The 17,199-nt window shown below is 49.3% G+C and overlaps 1 protein-coding gene and 1 long non-coding RNA gene across 2 annotated transcripts in view; one reads left to right on the forward strand and one right to left on the reverse strand.

Moving 5' to 3' along the window:
• LOC142774702 (uncharacterized) overlaps positions 1-17,199 on the forward strand; it is a 341,818-nt gene that overhangs the window by 223,099 nt on the left and 101,520 nt on the right. Inside the window, exon 3 of the long non-coding RNA XR_012886514.1 lies at positions 2,324-2,393. This is a non-coding gene — a long non-coding RNA (uncharacterized LOC142774702). The remainder of the gene's footprint in view (positions 1-2,323; positions 2,394-17,199) is intronic.
• Positions 1-17,199, reverse strand: part of LOC142774701 (uncharacterized) — a 237,424-nt gene that overhangs the window by 93,884 nt on the left and 126,341 nt on the right. The gene's annotated exons all lie outside the window — the stretch shown is intronic.

Raw genomic sequence — 17,199 nt, forward strand, 5'->3', positions numbered from 1 at the left:
TCAAGACAGGCGCGCCGCCGCTCTTTGCGTCGTTGTGGTCGCGCTGTGATTGCGGCGATGAGACGCGTTGAGAGAAGTCGACCAAGTAAAAGAACGGGAAGCTTCTTCTCGTCCTCGCGCGGTGGTCGGTGATGGTGTCGCGCTGTCGGCGGCGCTGACGTGGTAAATTACGCCGCGACACTTTTACGGCTTTTATACGGGCGAGTTTGCGGCGTCGCTTTCTCCCTGACGCACCGTTTGACGCGCTTACAGCCGACGCTGAGGTGCAGGTGAGGAGGTGTGCGCTGCCTACGCTGGCTGCGATGAGAACGCATGCGCTGTATAGAAGAAGTGGGGGGGGGGGGGGGGGTAGCGGCGTAATGACCTTTTCACAGTCTTTTTTTTTTGTTGTTTTGGTACTGCATGGGCATCATGAGGATTGCGCACCTATGTAGCGTTTAACTATATAGGTACACTTTTCGGTGCCCTTCTATGAGATTGGGAATATATAGGTACGTTTGTCTATGTACCGCGAGGAAAGGGGAACAAGTGAGAAAAAAGAAAATCCGTAAACTTTAGCAGCATTGACGTGGAGGCTCTGCTCGAAACTTCTAAGATTTAGTCGAGCGGAAATACGACTATGTACGGGGCTGATATCAAGCGTATAATTGATGGGAACGTAGAGTCAAGAACCGACCCGGTGAAAGTTTTCTCTACATCACGTCAAATCACAATAAACAAAGCTGGCTTCAGTGAAGTGCACCGACGTGTAACGAAACTACACGGCTTTCCAACCGAGTGTTGGTTGGATGAGTGCTGAGTATTTGACAGGTGCTGTTTTAACAAAGCAAGCTTCCACTGAGCGCCGCAGAATGGAAGCTTGAACACGCGCGTTCACAGAGAGTCGGTTTGCAAATTGGTGGGGTCTTTTAGACTGTCACTCCGGCACCATCACGACGACGAACGTAGGCTCGGTTCACAAACCCGGCGTACACCGCCGTGTAGGTGCTAATTAAAGTTAATTAAAGCACCCTCATCTGTCAACCGACGGCGTTGAAATTTAGTGCCCCGTTCGCGCGTATACGTTTACACGCGGCTGAGCACGTCGCGCTTTGCGCTCGTCGTCAATTTGGGCTGCGCGCATGCGTCGTCGGTACAACTTTGAAATGTACTTGTCCCGACAGCTATAGTTGCGTGCTGTTGTGACAGCAGCTGCTGTCATTACGGCCGTCGTTTTGGACGACTTCAACGAATTGCCGTAACGCGCGGGAACAGCAGGTGCGCATGAGTGTTCTTGTTCGATGGAGGCGCGCCCTGTCGTCGGGCAGTTCTGGCTGTGAACAGGTCATAAGTGCGACTACCGGAAACGCGCGTACAGATTTCCTAATTGGACGGTCTCCACTGGTTAGGCCACGTGTTCCACTAACGTGTAAGTGCAAAAAATATAAATAAATAAAGGAGGGTGTTTGGAAATGCATCGGCAACGCGACGCTCTGCAGTATGAGCGGCATCCCGTGCAAGTCCCCCCCCCCCCCCCCCCCAATGATACGTTATCGCCTGCGAGCTGATACCATATTTTTTCTTGCTTTCGGTACAGGTATTGATTATTCGCAATGTTAGCAAACCTTTGTTTGACCCTTTTTTAAGGCGAAAGCCTACAAATGACGCGTCGAACGTGAAAAAAGTGACCGTCGGCGTCAGAACGAGCAATGCGAAACTCTTATTATCGGGCGATGACGTCACCATATGACTTGATTATTACTTCGCGTGTCGCCAAAACGTGTGACATCATAATGACGTCACCATTTGACGACATTGCGCGGTGACGTATTCATGACGTCCCCATTTGACATCGTCGCTCGATTAAAGGTGAACAGAATGACCTTCGCCTTCGGGGTTTTTTTTTTTTTTAGGTAAATGCGTAAGGGGTAATGCTCCTTTATCCTAATGGAGTTTCGCCTTCGGGGCTTTTTTTTTTCTTTAGGTAAATGCGTAAGGGGTCATGCTTCTTTATCCTAACGAAGTTTGCCTCGGGTTTTTTTTTTTTTAGGTAAATGCGTAAGAGGTCATGTTTGTTTATCCTAACGTAGTTTCGTCGTCGGGGGTTTTTTTTTTTTTAGATAAATGCGCAAGGGACGATGCTTCTTTATCTTAACGGAGTTTCGCAGGATAAACTCTGTTATTCGTATGCCTATCATACAGGCCTGTCTGTCACACGCCAAACAATCTGTACCTACCTTTCTTTCGAGTAATCTGCAGCAGTTGTACAAATTCACGAAGTTATAACGGAAGCACAAAACCCCTATTGTTGGTATAAGTTATATCCCCAATTTCTTCGTTGCAGATAACTCAAGGCACACTATAGCAACACACCGGACAGGAATGGAGGATCCATGTATATTCCTCTTCTGCTGGTAAGTGCTCAGACGGCAGCTGTTGCATGGTTTGCTTACTATGGCACCACTGCCGATAAGCGCGCAGTAGTCATGGAAGCCAAAGAGGACAATTCGGTGGATGTCGTTCACGGGATACGAAATGGCGCGAAAGAAATTGCGCCGCAAAGGGGGAAGTGGTGGCTGCACTTGGATCTGCGGATTATCTGGAACGATGTCCAGCCGTCCGGTGGCCACGCATTCGGAATGTACTGCATAAAGAGCTTTAACCAAAGCATTCATTTCATTAATTGAAGACTTTAGCTTCATTGGAAAACTGGCCCCATATTATATCGTGCCAGTTGGCGATCACGTTTTGAAGGCGAAGAACACCTACAGAGGATTAGATTGAAAAGCTTAGTAGACGGCGAAATTGATTGATTGATTTGTGGGGTTTAACGTCCCAAAACCGCCATATGATTATGAGAGACGCCGTAGTGGAGGGCTCCGGAAATTTCGAACACCTGGGGTTCTTTAACGTGCACCCAAATCTGAGCACACGGGCCTACAGCATTTCCGCCTCCATCGGAAGTGCAGCCGCCGCAGCCGGGATAGTAGACGGCGAAAGAGAGCGCCAAATCGTCTAAAGAGAGCGCCAAATCTGAACTTTCACAAAGATTCTTTCTCGTCCGTTCGGATATTGAATAAACATTATTGCAAAGAAAGTACCGGCACTCTTGGTTTTGGCGGCCTCGGGTGGCGGCTCGGAGTCCCTGGACTATAGGGCGGCATTCTCGGGTCTGCCAGATTGCCCAGGGCCGCTCGTTCAGCTGTAGTGCCTATATAAATATACTGGCCAGTATATTTCTAGACACTATATAGTTCAACTCCCAGCATTTAAGGGGTCGCCTCTCATAGATATCTTGTTACTGTGAGTTACGTTCCGCAGAAGGAGGGCCCCACCGCAACGAATACCGCGCTCGAAAAAACAGCTCTCTTTGGTCCTTGTCTGAGCGAAGCATCTTGTCTATGCGATCTGCATGCACATATCAGCGGTGGCCCTGCTCTGCACCACCCACCGCGTTTCATGCCGAGGCCATTGTCAAAAACGGTTACAGATACGATGCAGCCCAAAGGCACCGCGGGTCCGTTATAATAGTTCAAAGCTTTGAGTCAACAACCGCTTAATCGCAGAGATTGGAGCACGAGCACTGCATAGAGTATGTCCGATGATATGGCTTCCACCGCCTTGCGTGTAATACCTTCGTGAAGTCTATAGACAACCGTCCCCCCGAGCTCTCTTGCAAAGTGTAGTTGGCCTTATTTCTCAAAGCGTTGCGTAGGCATCCCGTAGTTGTCTCGTACGTCTTTTTACCCCGAGGGTGGGCAGCCAGTGGCTGCGCATCAGAAGGAAGAGCGAAGCTCTCACAAAAGGGCGCCGTAGGAGATGAATCAAACGGTCTACCACCACCACACCGGAGGGATACAGTACTTGCGGATGGAGTACGGGGAAGAGAGGGGAAGGGTCTTACTAACGAGCCAGCCATGTCCCTCATACAATCACTCATCGCGATGCTGCTTCGTCCGCGTCGTGCTTCTAAGAGAAGGGGGGGGGGGGGGTAGGAAAAAACAATGACCCTCCGTCGACGACGACGGTATACAACGACGACGACGCCGCAATGCTCTTCGGACGCGGCGGCGAAAGACTTGTCTTATCGTGTCCTACATATCTCCCGCGCCGCTTGTATACACACGCGCGCATTCAACTGGCAGGATGCGAAGAAGAGTTGGAGACCCCAACAAGAGTGAAGGGAAAGCGTTCGAGGAACGCCGCTGCTCTGATTAAGAGGGACGCCTTTGGGAAGACCCCTTTATTTCGTCGTTGTTTTAATTCCTGGCCACCGTTTTGTCCACCCACCAACCCCCTCGCAATCAACCTTCACAAACCTCCACTAACTACTATAGTCCTTAGTCTTTCTTTCACTGCGTACCCCAGGCTTTTCTCTCTCTCTCTCTCTTTTCGTTTCGTGCAGCGGGCGTATAGTGATATCATGTACGACGCAATCACTCATCCATGCAGCTTGACCACAGAGGAGGCCGGTGGCAGGCGTGCGCCATGGCTTTGAGTTTCTCACTGGGGACCGTTTGAATTGTCTCTCGCTGCTCCCTAAACGAACACGCTGCAGCCTCGTGGCACGCTATAGATACACGACTCCTGAGCGTAGTATACGACAGAATCAAGCAGAATGCGACCGAGCCCGGAAGCACGTGCGGTACGTTACAGTTGCCACTCCGCACTCTTCAACCCTTTCGCCCAGCTTTATCTTCTGCGATATGTACAGCGTACGAGAGAGGACGTGAGAAAACAGTGGAGGAGGGGTGTTCTGAGGTCAGCGTGCGTTTTTTCACCGGTGAAAGGTGGGAACCGATCGGTATGTGCGCGCGTATGTATCGTGCATATCGGCTACACACGCGTCAATTTCGGACGCACTTCCATGGAGTCAGCACAGCGGGACAGCGCAGGTGCCAATGTTGTACGGCCAGTCGCCACCACCCTACAACATTTAACCAAGCTGTTTTAGCTTGCGGAGGTTGAGTGAGACACCAGCCAAAAAGACGTCGTCACATCAGCGTGCGCTTCACAAAATAGGATCGTGAACGCGAGTGACGTACCGACTGTGCGACAGCCTGCGAAAGTATAGAGTATATATCTACACCAGCTAGTCTAGCAAGCCCCTCCAGTATAGAGATGTAGGCGAATATGCGGGCAAACGACAACATCTTACTGAGCCAGAAGGAAAGAGAGGAGTCGAGATTGCAGCGTCTTACATGTGTTCGTCTTTCTTATTCGCGCATTCTGCAACCGCGGCCTGATCGTGAAGATGATTTTGTAGGGTTGAATTACCTCAATCCGTCGTCGTGTCAGCTGGTAGCCAGCTCCATTTCTCGTCTTGCCACGTGCGACAATCAACTTTTGTATAACAAAACGATATCACCTTGCTTCCTGAATCGAAGCACTTGGTGAGGTAGTAAACCGCTTAACGTTTTGGTTATTAAAATCTAATTAACGTTCGCCGACGTCGAACGCGTAACGGCGCAAAGAACTGCCCTGATTTCCCCTTAGTTGCATTGCGGAGCACAGATGCTCAAAGTCAGCATGCAACGCGTAGCAGTGCTGCTATTCCGTACATTGTCCAATTCCGCCATGTTGTCGAATTCGTCAACGCTGATTGGCCGATAGGTCTGCCACGGCCTTTCCCAACGTTTTAGGATGCCGCCATCGCGGAATTTGACAAAATCGCGGAAATTATACAGTGTCCAAGATAGCACCCCGGTGCTAACGATATAATACCGATATCAATGATGGTGGCCCATTCCGATGTAAAGCTTCCCGAAGGAGCGAAGCACCAGACGTGGGCGAAGAGAAGACGACGACAACGACGGAGGCTGCAAGTGATTAGGAAACGAGATATTTCGTCGCCGCATCTCGCGTACTGTATGATCGTTTTATCACTCGCGTATACCAACGCGGGCTCACGTTGCGTCACGTTGCGCGCAACGAGCGTATGCTTCTAACGCACCGCTAAACCAAAAAAAAAAAGAAAAGAAAACTGTGAATAGCGAAATAGGCGTCTCAAGGCACGGTGGTTTCGAGCGTGCGAATGCGTGTATTGAGAGAGGATACCGAAGAAACTGTAATGAAAAGAAGAAAACAAAAAAAAGAGGAAGAGAGTGCGAGAAAGAGGAGATGCGGCGGTGACTTACGACTGCTACTTCTTCTTCATAAATAAATATGACGCCCTTATGGGCGGCCGCCTTAAAAGCTCATGCGCCAGGCAGATTCGTTTCGTGAACGAAAAGCCATACCCGCACACACACACCACCCGCGGTATAGGCGCACGAGGGTTTTAAAGAAAGCCTCCGGGATTAGCCGCTATATCGTGCGCTCCCGCCGGGCAATGAGAGCTCGGCGGGCGGGTAATCGAAATCGTTCCTTCTACACCGTGGTTATAAGGGAGGGAGGGGTGGCAGAATCCGCGGTCTGGCGGCGAGCTACAGTAACAAATGCGAGTTGGCGAAGAAGGCGTAAATCGTGAGTTGAGGCGATTCGCCTGTGTTACGAAGCCTTCCCCACGTGGTAGACAGGGATCGACAAACTTCAAGCCCGACCGCAATTCTGTTACGGGGCGTGTTGCTCCTTGGCGAGACGCTGGGCAACACCCGGACCCCCCAAATCAATCTCACCCTCCCCCGAAATTCCCCAAAACGTTGCCATCCCCATTCGCGATGACGTACAGCGCGAACACTTCCGTTTGGATCACACCGGGCGCTATAAGTGTCCGGTAGATTCGTTCAGTGTGTCACATATTCGCGGTATTGAGAAACAGCGATGCTGGGCTTTGGCTTGCGTGAACGTGCAGTGTATGCATTCACTCCTGCGGTGAGGAATAGCACGTACGTATGTATTTATTTGTGTGCGCGTGCTGCGTCTTCCGTTTTTCTCAATAATTTCGCAGTCTGACGTTCATACTTATGAATGGCGTGTAACTTTGTACTCACATAGCGTTTGAATCCCGCGAACGTGAGAGAAATTTGGGATTGAAAAGCCGAGATGCCAGCCTAAATCAAACACTGAGCTGCTCCTCAGCGTCGGAGAACAAGGATGGGTCTAGAGAGGCAGGGAAAACGTGTTACGTAATTGTCAGAAGGATGACCAGTAAGCACGAATAACCATGCTCTGCGTGGTTTCGTATTTCAGCGTCCTCGCGTGGTCAACTACACTTTTCAGAACATCACACCGACCGCAAAGGTCCGGTCACGGTCGCAGCCCTGGTCGTGTTTGAACAAGTGAAGAGCTCTGGAGGTTCTGCAGAGTGAGCCGAATACTCTGGCCACAGGCAAGCAGCAGTTTTGTTTGTTTGTTTGTTTGTGGGGTTTAACGTCCCAAAACCACCATATGATTATGAGAGACGCCGTAGTGGAGGGTTCTGGAAGTTTAGATCACCTGGGGTTCTTTAACGTGCACCCAAATCTGAGTACACGGGCCTACAACATTTCCGCCTCCATCGGAAATGCAGCCGCCACAGCCGGGATTTGATCCCGCGACCTGCGGGTCAGCAGCCGAGTACCTTAGCCACTAGACCACCGTGGCAGGGCGGCTACAGGCAAGCAGCAGTTTGAAAGGTGTTAAGGATATGAACCTCAATTGTATTCAGCATATAAGACTACTGGTCGTTACTTAACGTAACATAGAAAACTAATGAAGGACCCAAGATAATGGAACAAAGGAGCCTACTCTGTCGTAATACTTGCTTCATTCCATGCGGCTTCATCGCGCGAAACCGAAAATACCATGGGTTATTCGGGCGCCCCTTTCTTGGTCCCCTCCAGCACGGCACCTGGGCGAATTGCATCTTCGCTAAGCCTTTCAAGTACAGGCGTCTGCAAGGTTTCGTACCGTACAGGTTGACGCCAATTGATGCAACGCGGCCTGGGGCACTCGAGTACACGTGGAAAAGGCGCCATCTGCAGACCGTTTTAGCCTATTGCGACGTCACGATCGCGCGTTTCTCCTTCCCACACCAAGATGGCTTCGCACGGAAGCTCATCGGCGGAACAAAGGGAACTCGTTTCACGGAAACGCCTCTGCGTTTTCGCCGCCCTGTGCAGGGCGGGACAGAGTCGTCCCGGCGTCTCGGCTCAGCCTTGTACACCTTTCTTCTACACCGGTGTTCACCACGCGAGGCGAGGCGCGCTTACGACAAATCCTTGATTTGCGCATTGTTCTGCACCAGCGCCGGATCAAGAGCGCGGGAAACGCGATCGCCCACCCCGTATTACCGACGTCTTCATTCACTCGCGCCATCAAAGGCGTGCATTGGAAACCACGAAGTCGCTTACGAACGCGGTCCGAAAGCGTGCCCCGTTTCTCGCCGCTTTGATGAAGACGTCCTTGCCCCTGGTCTTCCGTGCTATGGAGGGCTGTAAGTGAATCGTTGCCGTTTCGGCCTCTTCTCGCTGATAGTATCGATGTTCATGCTTTGTTTTTCGAACGTGCAAGAAAGGATGCGCGGCGGCCCATGAAGCCCGACGCGTAGCAATTTTTATCACCGATAAGGCACCAGGCAGATGGAAAACCATGAAAGGTTCGTGGACATATACGGCTGCACAAAGGCTCCTCTAAATGACGTGGAATTTCAGAGAGGAAGAGCAGAAGGATCAAAGAAAGGCAGAGGGGTTGAAGAGCTGAGCCAGATAGGCTACCGTGCATAGAGGCAGTGCAATAAAGGTTAGAGAGGAGGAGACAAGGGTCAATGCTTCTACTGAGAAAGAGGGAGAGAGAAAGAGAGAGATGAACATGGGATGCTGGACAGATACCGTAGCCAGGTTAAGGGCATAGTTCGGTGTTATGTAATAGGTATATAGTTGAAAACGGTCGTAGGAAACCGACGGATGGTTGCTTACGCTCAGTGCTAATAATGTACTTTACGCTTTAATAATGACGGTGATATAATCTCGCATCATACTTTTCTAGGAAGCTTTAGAAAAGTTATTCGTTCACGTGTCTTTGAAAGGAGGGTGCAACAATGTACTAACACTCAAGTTCAAAGAAGAAAAAGAAGCCTACAGCACAGCAAGTGAGGGAGTAATAGGCACTGATAGGTTAACTACCTACATTAGAAGAGCAAGAGAAGAGAAAAAAAAAAGCAAGGCAGGTATTACGGGATTTGCCCTCTTGCATTACGTTTTCTTTTATTAGAGAATGACGATCATGAAGCAACATCCTTAAGCGCCCGAAGCCCTACCCTTAAGTAACGCATTTTCTTCGTTTTATATACTACACCTGTCTCCATTACTCACAGTATGCTCCCTCTCCAGGGCTACGTTTAATTTCGCCCTATGAGCTTTCGACGTGCGCACATGCGTCAACGCGGGACCATCTTCTCCACCGAGGCGCGATCGTCGGGGCGAGACCCGGAAACTATCCTCGCTACAACCTGCGCTAGCTCAAGCAGTGTGTACTGGGGCTCGCTCGGCCCCGTTCTCACACGCCCGTCATTTCGGCGCTATAAGCCGGCCGCCTCCCCTGTCTTGGAGAATTCACAATCGTGCAGTATTCACCCCAAACGAGAGAAAAAAGGTGGAGCCTAAGTGCCATAAGGCAACGAGCCCGCCTCCCCTTTGTTTTTCATTTTATTACTTGTCATCCTTACGCACCGAGAAAGAAGGCGGGTGTCGCCGTCTTTTGTGTATCAATGGAGCGCTTTCGTCTACGCACGCTCGCGCACCTTGAAAGCCGACCGAGCTGCGCCGCCCGGCGTGCCCATTTGTCTCCACCGAGTCGAGGCGCGTTTTCTATCTTTCGATCAATCTTGAGAAGGGTGTTCTCTCGGAGCTGTCGTTCTCGCAAGCTTCGCACGCGGCTCGATTTAGTGTTTCGACCCGGTTCACGAGTCCACGCCCATGCCTCAATTTCCCTCCCCCCTCTCGTCTTCTTCCGTACTCTCTCACCCCTCTCCACAACGCCACGACGCTCTCAAAGGTGCACTATCGAGATGGCGGGGGGAGAATGCGGTGACGGGACCAATAAAATGATAAATAAAGATAGTCCCGTATAAAGAAAACCCTTCGCGATAGATTCTCTCGAATATATCGCGAAGCGAGGAAGTCTTGCGCAACGCCCCTGAACAAGCGACGCTCCTGTCCCCGGCTTCGTTCGCGTCAAAAAGCGAGGAAGGAAAGAAACAAAAATGGCCATCGTCGCGACAGGAGGAGAGGGAGTATGGAACACGTAAAATAGACGGTAGACCAAATGCGGACAAAATGAACAAAAAAAAAAAGGAGAGCGGTCTTGGGAGAAAGAGAGGCCCCCCCTGAGGGCGGTCCAATCATGTTTTATAGAAGTAGCCTCTCGGCGGATTGAAAGGTGGGCCGGACTCTTTCGTCGTCGCTCTGCGTGTGTGTCGTCGACGCAGTGGAGTGACGACGACGGCGGTGGATAAGACGTGTCGCCATGTTTTGGCTCAGTCACCTTGTGTCTTTTTTTTTTTTTCACACATTTGTTGACTGCCGAAAGCTCGCGAACCCCTCCACACCGCTGCTTGTACCTTGTTGCGTTGTAGTCTACGGCGGCGACTTAGCACGTTCACACTAACCCTCTTCGAGTTCGTTTCTCTCTTCTTTGTCAATCTTGGCAGTCATTCCTTTTTCGATACCGGCTTCGCAAAGCAGTGCCTCTCCTTTTTTTAGACCGCTCCTTTCTGTCGGCCGTACTTTAACCACGTAGGTGTGGCCCGCGAAGAAAGTGACTGCGCGACCCTCGCCTATTTTATTCATTATCGACTCTCATTCGAGCTTTTCGTGCTTTCTGCGGCCAAGTCTTGGCGCTGTTTTTGTCTTGGAAATCGCCGGCCGCCTGTGGATGGAGAGTCTTGGGTGAGTGCAGCGTTTTAGCAGGTTGGCGGGGCGGGCAGGTGTTATGTAAAAGGAGGTGTTGGTGGGGGGTAGGGGGGGTGATAGCTGCGTCGATGATCGTAAGGGTGGAGGGGCTAGCAACGACATGGAGCGGAATGAGGGCACTGAGGGGGGAGGGGACACACCTTACGTTGCTGAGGAGACGCGAGAGAAAGCGAAGCAAACAAATGCCACCGCAGCGGAGAATATCTGTGGCACGAATTTCTGATCAAGACGCCCAATCAAACGCCACAGAGCAGTTTACTGTCATATTTGTGCTTGTTTGTCGATGCTAGGTGATGATCAGTTAGCTAGCAGGTTCGGTAGAGGCAAATCATGCAGGTCCTTGTCGGAGGTTTTGAAGCTGCTCATAAAGTGAATTGTTCAGCGCCGAAAGAACAATGTTGAGGCAACTGCTGACTACTGGCTTAGTATATATATATATATATATATATATATATATATATATATATATATATATATATATATATATATATATATATATATATATACCCGGCGATGGCGTAGTGGTTAGAGCATCCGCCTCGCATGCAAGAGGTCCGTGGTTCAAATCCCGGTACCGCGCAGTTCCCAACCGGATTAAAAAAAAAAAATCCGCGTGTTGATGGAACTGCATTAAGAGGCCTGGGGTGCGGCCTCACCGGCAAACACCGCCGAGAACGCACTCCCTCACCAGAGAAGCATTGGCCACCCTGGTGCAGTATCTGGCCGCTACCTCCCACATGCTTACGTCAAATAACTATATATATATATATATATATATATATATATATATATATATATATATATATATATATATATATATATATATATATATATATATATATATATATATATATATATAACAGTGTGATTACTTGGCATCTGCCTCTGCCCTCCCCCTATATTTGCTCTAAACTGCACTATTGAACTGCTGAACACCCACGTGAAAAGCCTAGAATGTAGTACATCCAAGTAACATGTCATGTAAGTAAAGCCTGACACATTGACTCCGAGCCCTTATCACCTGCCACAACCTCCTCCCCTGTCTGAGAATACAGAAAGGGCCTTGTTGCCCTCTGTTAATCACTCGGGGGTCTTCATCGCTCTCGTGTAACACCTTTGACGCGTTCTGTGTGTAAAAGCAGTGTAGCATGAAAACAAGGGTACACAGTGAAGACAACTGTCATAAAATTCCAATGATTCATAATATTTCGGTTATTCGTAAGTTCTTTATCAGCCATACTGGGTTGGCGAGAACCAAGTTTGTTTCAGAATTCTACGTTGGCCGTTAAACACAAGAAGAGAACGTTGCAAGCCGCGCATAATTAATACGGCAGCGGTACGTCATTTGGCACTTTGCGCGCACTGCTACTCGACCTCCTGTAATATAGCGCCATTGAGTCGTACTTTACAGACATCATGCACCCGACACACGAGGCCACATTACCCCTGATGCAATGCTTGCCTTTGCAATAAGGTATGGTTTGAAGTTGCCGCAAGGGAGAGAAGGCGTAATACAGGCAAAAAGAAAACAAGATAATGATATTCCGTAGAAGCGTGGCTTCGAAGGAAGCTCGTGAGAGAGAGAGAGATAGTAAGCGTTGATTTGGTTAACCGCGTTCGCGTCTGCACATTCTGGCCTGCTCTCATGCTTCGATGACTCCTGGTCTGCGAGCTCCAAGGGGGAAAAAGGTTGGAGAAGCGAGGGCTAAGAAAGGGTGATGTGGAGAGAAGGCAGTGGGGGAGAGGCGTGATATGGCTGGCGTATGTACGCGTTCTCCTTTCTCCCTAGCGCATCTGCAAGACATCGTCTTGTGTGATATGCACACCCCCTGGTCACCCACCCCCCTGGTTACGTCATGCTTCCTGTTCCACATTCCTCGATAGCATTGACTCGCATTGGCCTGTGTGTGTGTGTGTGTGTGTGTGTGTGTGTGTGTGTGTGTGTGTGTGTGTGTGTGTGTGTGTGTGTGTGTGTGTGTGTGTGTGTGTGTGTGTGTGTGTGTGTGTGTGTGTGTGTGTGTGTGTGTGTGTGTGTGTGTGTGTGTGTGTGTGTGTGTGTGCACACGCGAGGATTTGGCAGAGAGAGGAAGAGAGAGAAAGGAGAATTTCTTCTTAGGGTGCCGTAATTGACTTCTACAGAAGTCCAGGGATGCTGCGTACACAATAACGATAGCTTAAACTTGAAGCGAGCAGGCGGGAAGGACAATGTTAATTTTCATTTAACACTCAATAAAATCGACTGAGAGGCCTTCCAGTAGTTTTTTGGATTTGCCTATGGGACCGTGTAAGTTTTCGACTGCTGGGAAACTTTATTTCTGAGCTAGCTACGTTACGGCGCGACCGATCGCACGATGGGTCGTAAACGACGCCGGCTCCATCGCTCCGAAGAGTGATTGTTTCTCTCGAAGACAAACGGAAAGGTGGAGCGAAATAAGAAATAAAGGGGGGAAAAGAAAAGAGGCTACGAATGTCAAGCGCACGAAATAACAAACGACGTCTTGGCCGCATGTGCGACACACGCGCTCAACCGGACGGGCACAGCAAAATACTTATGCGCATACATAACGCCAGACAAACGTACAAGGTAATCCAGGTACGAATTATACTTCACAAAACAGTTTCGCTAAGATAGAAAAGAGGGAGAGGGGGGCAGTTCACGCGTGGCGACGACGAGTGGACGCTTCTTCCTCGTCTCGAAAAGACAGAGAGAGCACGCTCGATAAACAGTCGGTCGTTTTGACGGAATGCTTAGTATAATGAGGCTGCCGTGGTGGTGCGTGTGTGGGCTATTCGAAATCGCAACGGCGCGTACACGTGCGGAGTTGGAGAAGAAATGAAGAGGGAGATGAAGAAATAACAACGGAAACGGGGCAGACGGCGACAAACAAAACTGTATACTTGATGAACGTGGCGAAGAGGGAAAAAAAAATAGAGAGAGAAAGAGAGATAGAGATAGAGAGACAGACAGAGAGAGAGAGAGAGAGAGAGAGAGAGAAAGAGAGAGAGAGAGACCCTGCTGACGGTGCGCAGTGTACATTATAGATCCGCGGAATAGGTGACTACGCAGCGTTTCGTAAATGAAAACTCGCGCCCGTCATCTCATGTTTAAAGTACTATACGTGTTGTAGAGATAAACTCCGGCCGCGTTCCAAGCGGTCTTTTTAATCGGTTGATTTGATTGATATGTGGGGTTTAACGACCCAAAACCACCATATGATTATGAGAGACACCGTAGTGGAGGGCTCCGGAAATTTTGACCACCCGGGGTTCTTTAACGTGCACCCAAATCTGATGCACACGGGCCTACAACATTTCCGCCTCCATCGGAAATGAAAGACTTTTTATTCGGTCCGTGCTGGTTCTGTGTCCGGTCCTTTCGTATAGCAATCCTAAATGGTTGAGTGATTAATTTACTCGTTGCCTGGCAGACTGCCCGGGCAACGCCGTCAAGTGCGGTGCACAGATTTCGACACAGGCGGAACGTGGATTGACCAATTAATTGACAAATGATTTGGCCGGTTGCTGCCTATAACAAACATAGATTTGCATACTATTTTTGACTGCAGTGGTGGTTTTATTGAGAAAGAGGTGAACTCAATTTGTTTCATTCATTCATTCATTCATTCATTCATTCATTCATTCGTGGTTCGTTCGTACGTTCGTTAATTTATATCAACTGAAGCTGTGCACAGTGTCGGGCTTGGTGGTTGTCGTTCATCCTAAGACTTATTAACTGCGTTAACGAACACAGACAGAGATTAGAGGAAAGTAGTCCGAAAGTTCAACTAGTCTCGCTCCCTTTGCATTATCCGTGTTCGTCGGCGCCGTTAGAAAAAAAAAACGGCTTTGCGAATTGGACAAAACCTGAAATTTCGACAGCTTCTCATCCACAAAGAGCACATTGTGCAATTTCGAACGATGCAAATACAATAAGAACAACACGCACTAAGCAGAAATCGAAGGCTACCAAGCCATGGATGTGCACGACGACAGCGTTTCCAAAGCCTTTGCGAATTAGGTACCCTCCGACAGACAAACGCTAATAAGAAGGACCACGTAGACGACACGCACTAACAACGCACGTATATGACACTATCACCGAGTCAATGGTTGCTTCAAGCAGCGCCTTTGCCGTTCACCGCTTTCGCATCGTTTTGAAGTCCAGTAACATCAAGGAGTGTTTACAAAAGCTGGGCACAAACTTGGTCTTGGCTCTACCGTGCTTCAGCAAATCTCGCGATATACCGTGTTGCTCTACAAGCGGAAAAATTTGTCCCTGAAGCACCCGTTCACTCTATGCGGGAATCGAATTAACCAAGAAATGTTGACAAGTACACTTAAGAGCACAATGTAGCCGCTTATAGATGTTTATTGTTGAGGATGGGGAGGAGGACACTGTAGGTTGCTAACGGATCTAGACATTTTAATCAAGTCCCGCGCAAATTGCTAGCTATAGCCAGGAAACCAGACCATTTTCATCCGCTTTTCTGGATATATCAAGCACTCTAGATATCTAGATATTTTTGGACGCGATGATCAGTGTTGCCGTGTGATGTAGACAGCGAATAGCCCCGCCCGGTTTCCTCTTTTCAGGCTATGTAGAAAATAATACTTTTTTAAAGCGAAGTTCAGAAAAATAATTACGATTACGCGTGCAGCGCGAGGCAACAATGCACATGCCGGCCGCTGATAAGCCTATCCCGCGCGAAATGCCGTGGTGGACACTCGTTCGTCGCCATTATAGTGACGGCGCGACACGACCATCGCCCATCACCAATTACACACGAGGTACAGCGTGTTAAAAAATCACAGCATATCCACGGAGTGAATGATGATTGGTGGGGCAAAGCGTCCGTCAGTCCGTCCATGCTTTCATCCGTCCATTCGTTCTTGCTTCCGTCCATGCGTCCGCCCGTGAGACCATCGGTGCATCCGTCCGTCTATGCATCCGTCCGTCCATGCATCCCTCCATGCGTCCCTCCATGTGTCCGTTCTTCCGTCTGTCCGTTTGTCCGTGCGTCTGTTCGTGCGGCCGTCACTCTGTCTGTCTGTCAGTCCATCCGTCTATCTAGTGAACACCCCAAGTACAGCCATCTCACATCTTTTCATCATGTATTCATCATATACAAGTGCCGCCATCAAGCGTACATTATAAGGACCGCTCTTTCGGGTATGTGCCACCGGTGGCTACATACGCTATCGGAGGATGGACAGACCCCGACCCTAAGGAGCTTCGCCCCTAAAAGTTGAAGAACAGTCCATCAGCTGTCGCATGAAAGGCCTGTAAGGTTTGGTACTACATTGTTTAGTACTATAGTTTCGTGTTCGTCCCTGCATACGGGATCTGCCTGGGAAGCCCGTGAGTGACATACGCTTACAAGCAGTGGCGTTTGCGGTTTGCGATCTTCTCAGACATTCGGCGGATTCGCGAAAGTTATAATCCCACGGTAAAATTCCGCCAGTGTCCTTAGCCTTGAGCGAGCGTCTTCAGTCAAGCCGCACACGCATGGCTCCGAAGAGGGAAATGTTGAACGAAAAAAAAATCATTTAGAGCACTAATGACATCGATTCAATCTCTCCACGCATTTTCTTCGCTGCCGCGCGCTCACGACATGCCACGGCCACCGTAACGACTATATTTTTCTGCCGCGTTTGTCGATTGTATATACACTCGCCGCATACTCGAAGGAATTATCTTTTTTCTCATCGAACGTTTCGTGCGTAAGACTCTTAATGACTTCGCTTCTTAATTCCGTGTAGAAAGCCCTCCCCTTACTCTCGACGGGCGGATGTGTCGTCTGCATTTTCTTTCCTTCTCGAATCGTCTGCTAGAGGACACGGAAAAAATATGGACGAAAATTGATTGCTAACAATGAAACGGCGACGAAAACATGAGGAAAGTGAATAATGGAATGCCGTATGGGAACGTGTGTGTTTATGCGTGCGTGTATATATTAAGGCAATGGCTATAACCCACACTGTATAGAAAAATAACAGAAGCAAGACAAAAGTAACAGTAACTTGAGGAAAACTTGAAGACAGTTAAAGCGATATTCAGCCTTCAGGTGCTGTGTGTGTGTGTGTGTGTGTGTGTGTGTGTGTGTGTGTGTGCGTGTGTGTGTGTGTGCGTGCGTGCGTGCGTGCGAGTGTGAGCGTGTGTGAAGCCGATTGGCGATAACGCTAACTGTATATAGATAAATAGCCAACAATACAAGCAGCAGGAGTAACTTGAGGAAACCGTGAAGGCAGTTCAAAGCAATATTCAGATGGCATGCATTACACGGTAAAAAACCACTCCTCGTTTCGAACCTGTCACGCTTATATGCGGCGTTGAGGAACCACGCCGTGAATAACGAAGAAGTTTTCGTGACGGAGATTTAGGCAAGAA

The sequence above is a fragment of the Rhipicephalus microplus genome, chromosome 10 (assembly GCF_043290135.1).
Source record: "Rhipicephalus microplus isolate Deutch F79 chromosome 10, USDA_Rmic, whole genome shotgun sequence".
Classification (NCBI taxonomy): domain Eukaryota; kingdom Metazoa; phylum Arthropoda; class Arachnida; order Ixodida; family Ixodidae; genus Rhipicephalus; species Rhipicephalus microplus.